The sequence below is a fragment of the Stegodyphus dumicola genome, chromosome 5 (genome assembly GCF_044657685.1).
Source record: "Stegodyphus dumicola isolate Sdum_Otavi_A_Nest chromosome 5, ASM4465768v1".
Taxonomy (NCBI): domain Eukaryota; kingdom Metazoa; phylum Arthropoda; class Arachnida; order Araneae; family Eresidae; genus Stegodyphus; species Stegodyphus dumicola.
In genome coordinates this window covers 217,627,109-217,641,863 of record NC_140772.1, presented here as the reverse complement: position 1 = coordinate 217,641,863, position 14,755 = coordinate 217,627,109, and the positions used below count along the sequence as shown (strand labels likewise).

The 14,755-nt window shown below is 34.8% G+C and overlaps 1 protein-coding gene across 2 annotated transcripts in view; it reads right to left on the bottom strand.

Annotated features, from left to right (window-relative positions):
* The window catches only part of LOC118193453 (uncharacterized), a 917,076-nt gene that overhangs the window by 387,841 nt on the left and 514,480 nt on the right, over nucleotides 1-14,755 (bottom strand). The window lies entirely within an intron of this gene.

Below are 14,755 nucleotides of genomic sequence, written 5' to 3'. Positions count from 1 at the left end.
ATACTACAGTTTCATAAATAAATGACATTAACATTTAGATTTAAATAGTTAAAGCACTACTAGTGTATATGAACAGATTTCACTCAAGCATTTCTTGTGTCTTAAGATTCAATGTAATGTATAGAAAAAAAAAAAAATTTGAGTAAAGCATAGATTTTTTTTTTTTTGGTAATGCATGGAAATTGATAGTTTTTTTATTATTTTCAAGGATTAGGTTAGCAAATGCTGCTCATAATTTCAAAAAATTAACATAATCATTAAAACGTTTCTAATTATTTGTAACAAAAATTTACTTCCGAAATTATACATAATACTAAATTTCGAGGGACATAATTTAAATTTCCAGTTCAATTTTTTCTTATTTGTTATTATCTTCGTTTAAAATCTTCTTCCATAAATGCGAAATACCAGTTACAAATTAAAAACAATACTTTTTCTGAATACGTTTACAAAATAAGGTTAAATTTTATGCTGATTAATATGTAACTAAGGAGGTAATAAATGTAAATTTGGTGTAAAAGGAAACAATATGTAAATTTTAACATTTAAATTAATCCTCCTGGTATTTATTGCAGTGTGCATGATATTTTAGGAATTTTTCATTCAGCAGTTCAAAGTCTTTGATCATGATATGTCCATATGGTGTCTGGACTATAAGCAAGTTAATTGTTTTGTGCCTTAGGACACATTTTTCAAACCTTCCTTAAATTATTCCTGAACCTCAGTAGCGTTCAACCTTTGGATGTTCATCAACGAGCTCAACTCGCATTCAGGTTACGCAACGCAATGGGCGTAAAGTGCATACCCAGAAGAGAATTTGGCGCCATTCGCATTAGAAATTTACGTTTGACGCATATTGCGCACATTTGGAAAGAAAGAATTGCTTAATTTCACAGTAAAAGCATTTATTTAGTGAACTGCGGTAAATGATAGAGGTTGAAATTTCATATGGATCCAGATCTTGCAAAAAAATGAAGTTAGCCACAGTTCGTAAATCTCCTGACGGAAAATAAATAATTGTTTCTAGAATTTATTAGATTTACTTACCCTTCCTTCTTTCTCACATAATATATCGATTTTGAGATAACCACAGTAAAGGGGATATATGTGCGACCAGCTGCCTCCAAAAAGGAAGGTGCACAATTAACAAAAACATGGTAAAAATGTTAGGCTTAGCCTCGCTTAAACAATTTTTAAATTGTTAATAATTCTGCAACTGTAGCATGCAGATTAACTAAAGGAATAAAGGTAAAAACAAAATAATTAAATCCCTTTAAAGCAAAAAATGCACAATTTACAAAAGTATAAGAATAAAGAAACTGAGATCGCTAAGCCGAGTAACAAATTGGATATCTACGTAGGTTGGGGCAAAATTCATGGCAACTATTTTTTTTTCTTGAAGATACCAGTCCGGTTGGCGTAATGGCAAACCGTACATTGAGTTGATCAATGTTAAACGAATTTCGCATACTGCGCATACCCAGAAGAGAATTTGGCGCAATTGCGACTTTGGCACAATTTTAAAAGGAGATAAATATGGTATGTGGTTGATATTGTGTTATTTGGGTGTACACAGTTCGGGGTTTTAAAACTTGTTAGGTTGTAAACTGCTTCTTTACTTGGAGTGTAAATATCAATTGTAAACTATGCAAATTTTCGTTTAAGAAGGATTACAAAGAAGGAAATATTACAACATATATTAGCTGAATGTTTATTGAATATACTTCTGAGAAACAAAAGCAATCGAGTATTTACCATACGTTCCATTCGTATGTACTTTAACAAATTAAGAATTAAATCTAGTTTAAATTACTGAATTAAAGTGAAAGAAATTATTATAACTGGTATTAAATGTAATGTTTGTGACCAAAATAAATCAAAGTAAAATGACACAGAAGCAAATGCAATAGGCACATACAAATTTCCGTATTATTGCAATTGTAAACAGTCGATAAGACCTGCAAGACGAACATTCTTGTGTAGGGTTGCTTACGCTTAGTCGCCAGTACTTTCTCCCAAGACAACGGTACACCACTGAGCATGCGCAATAAGTGGAATTCGTTAACATTGTTCAATTCAATGTGCGGTTTGCCGTGCCGTTTAGCGTCCGTTTGGAAAATGTGACATATGCAGACGAAAGTACAAGGCCTTAACTACATGTGTGGACAATGAAATAGCACTGAAATATCATAAGACACGAATTTATTACGGTAGTATAGAGGGCAGTATGGCCTTCAACGTGCAAAAGAATGATAATACAATACACATTAAGTTGACATGACAAACCTGGGCCTAAAGACCCCCAATGTAGTCCCCCGCTACTGTCACCACACTCTGCCAACGATGTGGCAGTGTATGGTGCCACATCGTTGGCAGAGTGTGGTGATTTGCCACATAGCGGGCTGACTGCATATAAAAAATATACTAAATTTCAAAATGCGACAATATATAAATAAAATTCATTTGTATGTTTGGAAATTTTGAATAAAAAAGTCGAGTTTTGCAGGCATTTCTATAAATTCAGCTACTTGAAGACGATGTTATTAAGTTTTGCAGGTATGCTTAAAAATGCATTTACTTTAAGATGATGGCAAAATTTTAGATGCTATAACTCAAAATGTTTTTCGAAAAACTTATAAAAATTAGTTAAAAAGGCAAATTAAAAAATAAATCAGAAAAAAAGTCTGAATTATGTTTTGATTAAACCTAAATTTCGAATTATGAAAGAAGAAATTAGGTACGTTTAACTTAAATGTTGATATTATGAAATATATTCGAAATTTAATTAACATCACGGCGCTAAAGTTTTAACTGATGCTGTGATTTTTACAAAACGTTTTGCAGACTTTACAAAACGCTTTTTTCAAAAATGTGAATAGGCCAAGATTTTTCATAATCATCATTTCAAGCAATCATTAAGCCACTCATTTAGGTTAAAAATTGATAAAAAAATAAGTTTCATCTAGTTAGCTCTGTACACTTGTTGTACTGTATATTAATCATTTGTCCAAAATGAGCGTGACAATGAGGACCTAAAATACGTAAATAAATTACCTTCTTTGATTTCAAAAGAAATCGCACGACTTATTTCAAACCGGAAAAAAAGTTCCCAGTTGTTAGCAAGCGATGAGGAAAAATGGAAGACTTATTTTTCATTCCTTATTTTAATAGCAAAATGATTAGTTAGGTTTAATGCAAGAGTATGTAAGAAAGAAAAAATACAGGTTTAGAATATCAAACTCTGCTTAAAGAGGCTACTTTTACAAGATAATATTTTTGTTCGCAATAAATCTTACAAAATATCTTTATTCTTTATTTACAGCACGTAATTACTTGAAATCAGAGCGAACGATGCGCAACTCGCATTAAAAAATAAATAAACATTCTTTTCTTTTCTAGGCATGAATAATTCTTAATTCGTAGTTTTTAATATGTTTGGTACATGAATATAAAACTGTGACTCATATATCTATTAAATTATTCCCACAGTTTTCTAAAAAGTTCACATTGATATAGTTATATATATATATATATATATTAAACTATTCCCACCGTTTCTTAAATAGTCCACTATGATAAAGTAGTTAAGGAAAGACAGCTGTAACTCATCTATTAAACTATTCCCACTGTTTCTAAAATAGTCCACTATGATATAGTTAAGGAAAGGCAGCTGTTTCTTAGCTATATATATATATATATATATATATATAAACCTTTTCCTAATAATATATATATATATATATATATATATATATAAACCTTTCTCTAATAATAATATATATATGCACTCAAGAGCCAAAGCATTATGACCAGCCCTACATTTTGCGATGAACGCGCCTGGATGAAGGAAGGCACGTGATCAGGTGGAAGTGGTATTTAACTGCTGGAGAGTCTGAAGAATCATTCTATCACTTCTGTGTGTGATGGGAAAGGCTGCGGATCTAAGCGACTTTGATAGAGGGCAGATTGTAATGGCTCGAAGGCTCGGAACAAGTATTTCCGAAACTGTTCGTGGGTTGTTCGCGATCTACAGTTTTAGTACATATGAAAAGTGGATGAATGACGGTGAAACCAGCAGTAGACGACATGGTGTTGGACGTCCACACGCTATCAAAGAAAAAGGTCGTCGGAGACTGTCGGAGGAGAAAAACCGGAGCCAGACAGTGACTCAGCTGACAGAGGAATACGATGCAGGGCCAAGTAGAAAAGTATCGGAGCACACTGTTAAGCGGACACTGTTGGATATGGGGCTACGCAACAAACGTCCCACTCGTGGGCTTTTGCTGACCAAGCGTCATCGCTAACTGCGCCTGCGCTGGTCTCGGAAACATCGCGACTGGTCCATGGATCAGTGGGAGAGAGTTGCCTAGTCAGATGAATCACGGTTTGTCATTCATCACGCCGGTGATCGTGTCAGGATACGCCGCCTTCCAGGCGAACAGTTGCTCCCTTAATGCACAGTAGGTCATACACAGGCCGTTGGTGGAGGTATTATGCTCTGGTGGACGTTCTCTTGGGCGTCTCTGGGACCCGTGGTTGTGGTAGAGCAGACCAGGAATGCTACAGGGTATCTGAACATCATTGCCGACCAGCTGCACCCTTATATGTCCTCTGTTTTCCCGCTAGAAATGGAATGTTCCAACAGGACAACGCCGCGTGTCACAAGGCTACAATTGTGTTGGAGTGGTTCCAGGAACATGGTGCTGATTTCCAGTTAATGTCCTGGCCGCCTAACTCACCGGATCTCAATCCGATAGAACTCATTTGGGATGTCATGGGACGGCAGCTCAGAGGTTAAAGACCACCAATTCGCAATATCTCGGATTTGCGTGACTGTTGCTACAACATCTGGTACAATCTGTCTCCGGCCATCTATCAAGGACTTGTGACATCCATGCCAAGGCGGGTTAAGCTGTGTTGCGCACCAAAGGTGGCCCAACTAGTTATTGACAGGTGGTCATAATGTTTTGGCTCTTGAGTGCATATATATATTATTAGAAAAGGTTCTTCGTATATCATCTCCAAGGAACAGAAACTTAATTAAAGCCATGAATTATTGGAATATATATATACTGGGTGGTTATAATTACAGTTCCATTTTGAAATGGTTATAAAAGGAAACCTGCTAGACCAAATAATATCAAACTTGGTAATCGTATAAAGGATTTCATGGGAATTTATTTTAGGCGAAAAATGTTCTAACACTCACTATCAAGGGGGAAATGACGCTTTATGCAATATTGGTAAACGAAATAAAACATGAAGACATCGGTATAAAATGTGTTTAATAGTTTCTGAAACGTGTTACAAAGAAGATTGAATGTAGGTTCCACCATTTTAACGTTAAATTGTATTACCGCATTCTCAACAGCAGCTCTTAACATATCAGGAGGAATGTTACGGACACGTCGGTGTATTGCATCTTTCAGTTCAGCCAAATTGTTTAGATTATCAACCCAAAGAGTGCTGCTGTAAGCCAATTACAAGCCATTGCGATGTTGCGTAACCCCACAAACAGTTTCGTTTTAAATACGATTAAAAATGCGTTAAAACGATATCTTCATGTCTTAGGGCTGAATTCAGGCTTCAAAAATCACAAATTAGCGATCTGTGAGAACATGATTTTTTAAGGTTATACACCATGTTAAACCCATGTATCAAAAGGTTAGTTAGATTCCGACCCTTATTTCGTTTAACAATATTGCATACAGCTCCATTTCTCCCTGGTTGAAGTTTTCGAACTTGTTTTTTCACAGCAAATAAATTTACATAACCTACTTTACACGATTATTAAGTTTGATAATATTGGGTATAGTAGTTTTCCTTTTATGACCATTTGAAAGTTGAACTCTAATTATAACCCTACTGTATATTAACTTTCAACTAGTAAAATCGACTAGACCTACTGATAGATACATACTGTTGTCTCAGTCATTTTGCCATCGCTGAATGAGAATTTCAGTATGCTATTATTAAACTGTCAGGTCTGAGTTTCTTTCACAGATTCACTAACATAATTTTTAGAAAAGAAATCTATAATACGCGACACTTTCAACCCATGTTAGCCATTGATTAATGAAAAACGGTCATTAACGAATCCTCTTAGGTATCTTAAGTTCTTGACGTTTTGAAATATTTTATTATTACAGATTTTTTAATTGTATGGAAAGTTGAAATACGTTTAAAATGCAGCATTATATAGAAAACATATTTCAGAAACTAAGGAATATGTAATGATCAGACAAATTGATTTACCAGATGGTAAAAAGAAGTAAAAAAAAAATAAGATCACCCTTCAGAAAAAAAAAAGTCAAAGAGGAAATTTACACCGTGTAGAGTACTAATATCCAGCACAATCTCAATGCTGAGCTTTTGTGAATCTTAGAAAATAATAACATCAAGTTCCATAATAATATAACATAATAATATCGAGTTCCAATGATAACGAAATTGATTTCATTGATCTTTAATTCTCCATTGTAAAGCTATTAAACGTTTTAGTTAAAAAGATTTTTTAATTTTGATACCATTAAATTCATTCATTGGAATTCCAACATTTGCAAAATGTAATTGATAACGCCTTAATCAATCTATTCTCAGAATTAATAATACTTGCACTACATTTGAAGACATTAATCAAGAAATTTATATGTAAAATTTATTCTTATTAATAATAAATTCCAATTAATTTTATTAACTAGCTTTGACAAATTACATATTAGATCGCTATACTTAACTACACAAATTAAACATTAAGACACTTAATTTTAATTTATTTTTACTTACGATAGGAGTTACTTAAACAGTGTTTATATATTTAAACCATCGAAACCAGTCCTGCAAAATATACATACATTACGCTGATTCTTGTAGTTTATCTTCTCCAATAATCAAGTTTGGACGTATTTACTGGATGCGAAATAATTGTAAATATACCTGTAAATTTGTAATACTCTTTCTTTCTATTTTACTAACAAATGGCCATGTCTATTCCAGTCCTATTACACGTCAAATAGAGATGAAGACATATTTCTGTTTTTAGGTCACTTTTTCACGATTTTTTTTACATCCCCATTTCACATATATTATTCATTTTCATATGCAAAAGTTATATTAAAAAATATTTAACTTTCTCTTACACAATTTACTTCTATTAATTTAAAGAATTTTAAGAGTTAATTCTTGACTTCTTTCCATAATTTTTAAATTGTTGAACTGTAAATTTAATAATTTTTAAGATTTAATTTACTAGAACGAAATTTATTGCTTTTTAATTTTAAATTTAGTTTACACCCACAAACCACTCAACACTACTTTTTTTTACCAAATTCTCCTCAGACACCAAACAGTTGACTCGACGTTTTCTTCACAGCCGTTACAAGACAATATGTAACTTCATAAAAGCTTTTCTTTCAAATAAATTATTTTTTCTTTCAAATTAATATTTTTTAATTTTTCCTTTTTAGTTTATTAACCTTCCATTGTCATATGAGTTTTCGTATTTCCTTATGTTAAAAAATGTTCTGTTTTTTTCGATAAATTTCGTTTAATTAATTAATTTCATTAAAACATTTACTGAAAATATTTTACTTTTACTCTAACACGCTTCTGTTAGTTTACAAACTTTTAGCAGTTTGGTTTTTCCTTTGGTCAGAAATTTATTTAGAATATTGCTTTTAATTACAGAATAATTTTTTTCCTTACTCGAGCCATCTTTTTACTTTATTTTATTTTTATTTTGTATTTATTTTTCGAGTATTTGTTATGGGGTCTTGACGGAGTAGATTATATCATGACGATTAATTGAATTTAAATTATTTAAAAAATATTTGGTTTGTTGCCTCTGTAAAATATTTTTACTTTGTTACACATTTAAAGACTTTTGATTATTTTAATTAAATATTTTTGGTTGGTACTTAAATTTAATTTTTTTTAAAAATTCACAGTTATGTAGATAAAACTCAGAAAACTTTGTTATAAGAATTTCTAATGTCAGACTACGAAGACAACTATGTATAAATCAATTTTGTGTTTCGCCTCTTATACCTCTTCCAGAGTGATCCAGCATTAAGTGCAGGGCAACGAATCACATGTCAGGCATCCTGCACTTAATGCTGTTGACAACAGTCGTAAATCTGCCAACGACGGCCAGGAAAGTTCGCACTCTCAATTCCATCCAACGTCCATTCTTAACTAACATCACCTGTGTATTTATAAGAACCTCCGCCAACGCCCTACAAGTTCTGGCTGGTATGACTCTTTTGCCACTTCAAGCTGAAATTGAAGCACTGTCCTCCAAATTTTTCGGCGGAAGAAATCCTCAAGCTACGATGATATCATCATGTATCCACAACACTACGATTATACACCACGGAAGTACATTAGACACCCGAGTAACTTCCTTCATGACCTACACTGCAATCTGAACTACCCTCCCCCATATACTAAATTCGCAGCATATACTGATGGATCGAAAGATAGAAGACAAAGTAGGCTGCGGAGTCACTATAAATTTCGGGACAAGTACCCACACTGAATGGCAAGGTATCCTCACACACGAAAACAGAGTATTCCAAGCTGAGCTTACAGCCATTCTGAATGCTATCAAACTTCTACCAACACATACTGACACCACTCATGTGATTACTGATAACCAGTCCTCTATCTATACTATCAATTAACAGTTCCCAAACTCATTAACTGCATGTCTAATCCAGGATATAATACTCAACAACAGTCGCAAATTTATAATTTCATAATTTCATGGGCCGCGCTGACGTCTTAGCAAAATACGCAGCTATCTACCAAATAGGCACTTCAATCTCTATCCCGGCCAGTATTGAAGTCAGTATTGAAATGCAAGCTGAAACAACTTTCAACAGCACAATGGAAACATCAATGAGACCATGGGCAACAAGGAAGACGAACGTTTGAATTCCTCCCTAAAAGTAGATGAAAACGTCACTTTTTCAATCCTACTTCCTTTCCCAGTATGTCTCGGGCCACGACCCATTTTCACTCTACTTCTACAGCAGACACAAATCCTCCTCTGATAGATGTATTTGTGGAAGCAGCGGGAATCCAGAGCACTACAACTTCAACTATCCAATGACGTCTGTTCACCATATTAGTCATCTAAGCAGCCCAGGTTTAGAATTCAGGCGATTTCTAATTAAGCACCGAAAAACGTTCAGTCAGATAGAGAACATCATCGATTACCTCCACAGACAAGGGCTCAATATGTGCCACCCGTAATCTTCAATCCTCTCAGTGAACTGACATGATCTATTTGGACTTATGGCTCAATTACCAAGTGTATCATATTGAACTGTGTGCCATAACAACTGTGTGCACCTCACTGTACTGACTCGTACTATATGGATAGACTGACATTACGAACTTTACTGTACCTTTTTATTGTATCTTATATTGTGTTTTATTGCATCTATTTATTATTACGAAATCTATTGTATCTCACCTACCTATGAACATTACCATCACCAAATGTAACAGTATGCGACACATCCAAATGTACATCATATGTATGATTGCATGTCACCCTGTTTAATACTCAATAAATACGGAAAGGTAGTACACCGGGGCAATACTATTTTTGCTCAAACCTATGATATCGTGAGCCCTGTACTTGTTCCTCGCCTGTCCTGCACTTAATGCTGGATCACTCTGGGAGAGGTATAAGAGGAGAAACAAAAATACCTTATACTGTATAAATCTATTTGTGTTTTAGGTATTTCACATGAAGGTTGCACAGTTTACAAATTGGGGTTGGGATAATGTGTTTTCGATGAAGATGTCTTAAAAGGTAATCATGCCTGTGATAAGACGAAAGATAGCAACGTAACTCTGACGAACATTTTTCCGTTACTGCTTGAAAGAGAACCAAAGAATTTTCAATAGTTTTATGTTTCATGTCAATTTATTATTTTTATCAATTTTACTCTCTTTGTTTAATTTTGATTTCAGTATTTCCTGCAACAAAGTTTCCACGGTACTGTGATTTAATTTTGATTCAATTATTGTTTTTAATTTTGTATATATATATGCACCGGATGACCCAAAATCCATTAACATTTGAAAATTAAATAATTCAGAAAATAATGTAGGTAGAGAGGTAATAATTCACACACATGCTTAAAATGATATGGTGCAAATTAGGCCAACATATGATGCTGGGCAGTAAAATGTGAGTCACGTCAAAATGAAAATCTTGTATGAAATTAGATAAAGCGAGAGAGGGAATCACTCCCTTCATGACTTTTTCACTTTTCTATCCTCGCCTCCGGGTGTTTGTCACGATGTGATGTAGATTTATCACATCAATCGTGATCGGACCCTTTTTCTTAGAGCCATTGCGTGGTTCTGCTATTCAAACTGTCAGTGTGACTTGTGCGAGGTACGCTGATATGCAAGAGATTCGCAACATCCCTAATTTTGCTGATAAACATCTGTTGCAATGTATGACATTTACGCAGCATGGCGTTTCACCTCATATTTCTACAAGTGTGAAGGATGTCTTGCACACATCGTAGGTAAAGATCGCTTGCTGAGCCGCCACTTCTGTTGTGCTTGGCCTCTTAGGTAGTAGAGACATTAGGTTATTTCGAAGCAGGAGGGATGAAAAATGAACAAGTCCGTCGCCGGGTCTCTTGACCACGGACCTCTGGAATACGCATCGACCGTGCTGACCACTACACCATGAAGGCGGGAGAAAACCTTATACGGTACCCAAATCTCAATCCGTGTGATGATTGCTTGTGGGGTTACCTGAAATCGCAAGTCTACCGGATCGTCTAAGCTCGTTAGGGATGACAAAAGACAACAACCGACGTCAATTTCTTACTATAACTACAGTGCTGTTCACAACATTGTCCCTCGACAACAGTATTACTGATAAATGACGGCTGACGTGTTGAAAATTTGTTATATAGAACATAGCTTTTGCTAACCATCAATCGTTATGCTAATTATTGCTTTTGTTAACATATGAAGCGCCATCTGTTGGCCGTTTTAAGCACTTTTTTGCTTTTGTCAGTTTTTATTTCTCTACTTAAATTGTTTAGCAAATTATTGAATTTTCAAATGTTAACGGACTTATTACCCGATACGCAGCAATAAACACGCATTAATTTCCACTGTTAATTATTTGTAAAGACTAATTTAGGTTTAATTTTTATTGATTTATTTTAAAACAGTTTTACCCTATAAGTCTTTTCTTTCCTTCTTTTTCAGAGAACCATATAACAATGGATTGCAAAAAAATTGAAAATATACGAAATTGGTTCCTAAGGTTAAGAGATTTGGGAAATACAGCTCTAGAATATTATCCCCGTATAAACAGTACTCATATCAAACATCTATAATTATGAATAATTTTACAGAAAATGTAATCAAAACTTTTAATAAAATCCTAGTATTTTCGATTTTCACTTAACGTATTATCTTATTGACAAATGTGTTAAAAATAAGACGTTCGTTTCTAAAACCTAATAATGACTTGCAGTAAAAAAAAAAAAAAAAAAAACTAGATATATTTTAGGTAATTTACATATCCCGAGGATCGTCAATATTTTTTTAGAAAGATCAAAAAGTACGAAACTTTTTTTTTTCTTTTTTTTTATGCGCTTGAGTTTCACGAGCCATGGAAGATAGCAACATGACATTCATTTCAAGAGTGGGAAAAATGTCAAACATTTCAAGAAGCAAACGTCACATTCGATAGACATTTTAAATTGAAATCAAAATTCTTGGCGTTCCATTTTCGCAGGCTGGAGATAGCTAAAATATCTACAGTATTTTTGACTCTCTCTAGAACAGGGAAGTGTGCGAAGAATTCGGGCATTTTGAAGGGGTCCAAAAATTTGTAATTTTGGAAAGTAGTACCGTTGAATGGAACTCATGAAATGTGTATCATCAACGGAAAAAAGAATGCACATCAAGTGAAAGAGTTCTAAAAGGCTATTTTATAAAAGGAACCCTCAATTTTGCCTAACGTTTCTTATTTCGTAAAGTCGAACACTCAGCGCTGCTGAATAATTCACTACATCTTGTGGCTTTATATTAGAATATTTGGTTGAAAGCGCAGACTCGAATGGCTATATTGAAAGGAATTTTTGCTGCGTTATGTTAAAAAAATGGTGAAGATTTCTTTAAAGGAAACATTTGAGAATTAAAAGTAAATGCACTATTCCTTTGTTACAACACCATTAGATTTATCGTGGTTTCGGGTATTGCGGAAGGCTTCTTAACACATTATATAATTAAAAAAGATTGCAGAAAAAAATGTACTTAGCTGAAGAAGAGAAAAAAATCTTTCTAATGGCAAAATACAGGCCCTCCAGTGGCCGAGCGGTAAAGTCCATTATTACTGGCAGTTCGGTCCGGGGTTCGAATCTCGCAAAGGGGCTAACTGCATGGATGTTTTCGTGGTTTTCCCCATGTGTAACATGTTAATACGAGCCAGTTTCCTCTGAAAGATCTCCACAGAGGCATCCCGCCCTTCCATGTAGTGCCCTAGGGAGGAACACGTGAATAATAATAAATAAGAGTAATAAATGGCAAAATATGAGAAACATCGTAGTCTGTTGTTAGGCTTCGCAAGACCATGATTAAAATGACGGATCTTTTACTTGATTTTACTTGTATTGTGATAGTCATTTCCCACGCAAGTGTACACATTGGGGGACTAGAGATCCCCTTACATTCTCCCTCCTCCCCGCTTAAATACGATTGGGAAGATGTACAAGTAGAGTCAATCAATTTCAATTAATGACCAGTTTTAGTTGGCCTGAAATTAGATCCTCTTAGCCTTTCCGGAACAGCAAATCTTAAGAATAGAACTGTGCCTTTCGCCAGGATTCTTACCTCATATCTTCGATTTGCTACTTACGTCATGACAGCACGGAATGGAAATACAACTGTAGTTTTACAGTTATTCATATTTAATGTGTTTTAATATGCATATTACTTTATAAGTACTTCATGTTTATTTAATTAATTATACGATTCAAGCACAGTTATGGATCACTACAAGTAATGGCAACACAGTTCAATAATGTGTACAGGGCTATTAAGTACCTATATGCATAGGACTATTATGCACTGTATGTACTTTTCCTATATTAATACTTTATGTATTTTTACTTTTCGTCGTGTAATTTTACAATTATTCGTACTTAACGTGTTTTTAATATGTATATTACTTTACATGTACTTTATGTTTATGTATAGTTATATAATTCAAGCACAGTTATAGATCACTATATGTAATGGTAACGCAATACTAATACACGGCTACGTAATCAATGTAATCAGGATGTAATATTTATGTATAGGTATCAATATGCAATACATATGTACATGTCTGTAATCAATATGTAAGCAATGTATAATACCTGTGCCATGTAAATATCAACAATGTAATAATTCCCAGTGCCTGAAGCCTTTTAAAACAGGCAGCTTTGTATTGTTAATAATATGTATTGTTAAGAAGAAAAACTCCGCAGCAGGAGGAGTGGCTCCATCCCCACGAAAAGGGAAACAGTTGCGCATGCGTGAAATATATGTCGGCCAAACGCACCAAAGCATCGAAGATAATGTCGAAGTTCAACGGTCACGTTTATCAAGAGTTTAAAGCTGTGTGACTACATAGTGTTTTCTTCCATATTGACGAAATACGTATGTGTCTGATATAAAATCAGACATCAAACTGCGATATGTATAATGCAAGTTCAACAGTCAGTGACAGTGAAACTTCAGCTAATTTTCTTATTCATCTTAACCCCGCCCACCAGCGGCCGAGTGGTAAAATCGCTAAACACTGGTAGTTCGGTCTGAGGTTCGAATTTCGCGAACGGGCTGTCTGCATGGGCGTTTTCGTGGTTTTCCCCATGTGTAACGTGTATACGAGCCAGTTTCCCTTAGAAAGTCCTCCACGAAGGCATCTCTCCCCTTAGGCAGATAGCCCTAGTGTGCTTTGTCGTATTCTCAATACACATACACACATCTTAACCCCCGTTCATCAATTTCCTGTACACGTCGCGGAGGAGGAAAATGTCGGCTAGGTCCGGTCCATCACAGAAGGGGAAATTCTCGCCAATAGGTTCCGTCGCCAAATCCCTTGGCGAATTTTCCCTTTTCTCTCTAGCGACGTAGAAGACAAACTGGTTTATATTACATCTATGGAGCCTTTCCTTCTTTACATAGACGTTCTTTGGCGGACCACTAAAGATAACTGATTATAATTTTTGTGGTTTCTTCTTTAACCCCTTGACTACAATGACGTCTAGAAACATCATTCATTCCAAGAGTCATTGTAAAGACGGCAAGAACTTTCTACAGCGAAAGCCGCGCAGTATAACTGCTGCAGTCGTGCCTTGATCCTGCTTTGTATGTTTCCCCCCCTCTCAACAGACAAATATCCTGTTTTGTATGTTTCCCCGCCTCTTATTTGTATGTCAAGGGCTTAAGTAACTCGAATACGAAGAACAAAATATTTCATGAGGGCATCCCTCACAAAGCGGAGGCATTTTGTGCTTTGATACGGATACGTGTTAGGTAGAAGTATAAAATACATGAGGTACCTGCTCTATAAAAGTGATATGTAGATGCATTAGCAGTTGTCAGCTTTTTATACTAATCCTCAAATGAAGCAACTATTTGTGGGATCCTCACATATAAATCTATTAAATGTTAATTGTAATTGTTGAAGATGCACCCGGTTACAATACACCGTGAG